This window comes from Pteropus alecto, unplaced genomic scaffold (assembly GCF_000325575.1).
Source record: "Pteropus alecto unplaced genomic scaffold, ASM32557v1 scaffold88, whole genome shotgun sequence".
NCBI lineage: Eukaryota > Metazoa > Chordata > Mammalia > Chiroptera > Pteropodidae > Pteropus > Pteropus alecto.
Window position 1 is genome coordinate 5,509,115 of NW_006494611.1, and position 2,586 is coordinate 5,511,700.

Consider the following 2,586-nt stretch of genomic DNA (forward strand, 5'->3'; position numbering starts at 1 on the left):
GAGAGAGAGAAGAGAGAGAGAGAGATGAGAGATGAGAGAAGGGCGAGAGGCAAGGTTCAGAGAGAGCAAGCCAATACAAAGACCCCATCCTTTCCCTCCCTCTTCCAGTCGGCAGACACTACGCAGCCCATTCTCTCGCTTACACACACAGGCAAACTCCAGCCCTGCGCGCCGGAGCAAGCTGGCACAGATTTGCCCACCCCCATCATACCGTACCTGTCTGCCAGGGAACGCCCACCCGGGGCTGTCGGGCCCGCACCGCTGCCCATCCGCCTCCAAGCCCCCGCAGGCTCGGCGGAGGCCCCGTGGTAAGACTGTGGCAGCCCTTAATTTGTTTGCCTTCAAATAAAACTTTCCCTGCACCTCGGTAGCTAACATTGTATGTGCCCTTTTTTTTTTCCTGTTAAGCTGTCAAGGCAGGGGGCAGTGAGGGGAATGGCACAGCCCTCTCATTCCCGGAACGTAGTCGATCTCAGCTCAGCGGATTTCACAGAACGCTCTCTGCCTATCGCCGGCTCCAACGAGAAGTAACTTTCCAGGAAGCTGCCGGCCCCCGACGGCCTCCAGGATCTCTGCCTGCGCAGCGGGCCGCCGGGGATTCACCGAGGAGGGGGGGCCGCCCGCGGAGGCTCGCGGGGAATATGGCACACTTTCCCCTAAATCCCTCGGCCGCGCCCTATCCACGGACTCTTACAGCTCACTTAGTCCAACTCTTCCCCTATGACGATTTTATAAATGACGACTGTCAGACAAGTTAGTAGCAAAGCCAGTATAAAATCCAGGATTTGGGGTGAAATCCGAGGCTCATTTCATGACTTCCAGTTGCCCAGTTCCGGCGTTTGTTTGCCTGGGGCGTCATTTCTTTTTCTCTTTTTGTTTGGCTCCCAACCCCCAAGAGAGTGGTTAGGCGAGCCGTCAAGGTCAAAAAAGATGGAGTCCCTAGGGCTGAGGGTCTCCATTCAGCGCTCATAGCCGAGCTGGAGGAAACTAAACCGAAAGCCCCTTTCTGCCTACGTTAGCAAGTAGTGGAACCCAGCTCGGCTCGGTTTCCGCTCTAAATCTTCAGAATAGGAGCTGCCAGGTCAAACCTGGACATGTTTTGAGATTTCCGAATTCACTTTCTCCGAAACCGTAGCGATATGGTTAGGATTCAGCAGAGGCCCGGGCGCGGACCCCACCGCGCGCTCCGAGGTTGCCTCGCCTTCCCGTGGCCTCCCTCGAAATTATAACTCCCCGGGAGCCATCTCCTAATTGGTCTCAGTAGCCGGCTCCGAGAGGCAGTTTCGGGGGCCTGGGGTGGGGGATGGGAGGTGCAAAAGAAGCTGCCTTCAGGCCTCAGCTGCGTCCTAAAACCCGCGATAGTGTCACACGCCTCCGCGCATCCCATCAGCGGCGGAGATGAGGTCAATGTCCGTTCATTAAGACCGGGCCTTTTCAGCCTCATAAAATCTGACTTGAAAGCTTTCTCATCCTTTTCCCCGGTGGAATAAACGTGAAAGCGAAAGCTGAAATTTAATATGGAATGGGCTGAGAATCCAGGAAAAGAAGTTAAAATTAAGTAAATGCATTTATTGTAAATTAGGAGTCCCGTGGTTCCGGGAGCTCAAACCTAATCATGTTTTATCATGGACTAACACTAGAGGGAGCCCTCCATCAAGGCTGGAAACCAACAAGCCTCTCGTCGCCCCGCCCCTCCTTCCCATTGACCTAGTTTAGACAGTCTCAGGATCTGGAGAAGTCCTTCCGTTCTCCCCTCCCTACCTCCTCCCCCCGCCCCCCGCCCAATCCCGGCTTTTGGATTATTGGTAATCTAATAACTACAGTAACTCGCTGAGAAATCCAAAGGAGAGTGGAAGTGCAAAGCACTGTTTAGAGGCAGGGACGAGGAATTTTAATAAGGCTGGAGCTGCCGCAGTGAAACCCACATTAAGGATCCTGCCGAAGCGCTCCCTTTCTCCGCAGCATCTCAGCTAAACAGCTACTCCGGTCCTGTCACAATGGTCCAGCGGTAGCGGGTGGGCTCAAACCACGGAGTTGTTTTTGTTGGGGTGGGGTGGGGGGGATACTCCGCGCTCTTGGATAGGGGGAGGGAGGGTGAGGGAATTGACAGTAGATGAAAGCTTATTTGGTAACGTGGTGGCCTCGGCAGTCGTTTTGGGTGACCGAGGTGTTCAGGGACATTATGGCCTGACTTTCATTTATATCACGTTTCCTGCCAACAGCGCTCTTGCAAGCCCGCAAGCTTCTAGGAAATGCAATAAAATAGAGGGATGTGTTTTATCACCAAGATCTGAAGAGGAGCTGCAGAAGGGACGCTCCCCATGAGCCCAGCTCGCTCGCGACAGCCTTCCAGAAAGGGCCCGCAGACAATGCCAGCAAACCACGTCCCCGGGCAAAGATATCTCAGCCATCCTGGCTGGATCTGGCTCGGCCTTTGTAAAAAGGCTGGCAGGGGAGGGGAGCGGCATGATCTCCCCAAGCAAACAATGCCTTTAAAAATCCGATCTGGAAAGAAATCAGCCAAGGTCTTTATTCACGTTAATGAAGATGGAAGGCACTAACTGTCCTTGGAAAGCGATGAGTCAA

The 2,586-nt window shown here is 54.1% G+C and overlaps 1 protein-coding gene across 3 annotated transcripts in view; it reads right to left on the reverse strand.

The window, feature by feature from the left end:
- The window catches only part of BCL6 (B cell CLL/lymphoma 6), a 23,234-nt gene that overhangs the window by 15,046 nt on the left and 5,602 nt on the right, over positions 1 to 2,586 (reverse strand). Inside the window, exon 1 of one of the 3 annotated variants that reach the window (XM_006925832.3) lies at positions 217 to 1,745. The exons of the other annotated variants lie outside the window; for them this stretch is intronic. The gene's annotated coding sequence lies outside the window, so the exon portion shown is untranslated. Of the gene's footprint in view, positions 1 to 216; positions 1,746 to 2,586 lie in introns of those variants that run through there. 3 annotated transcript variants of the gene reach the window in all.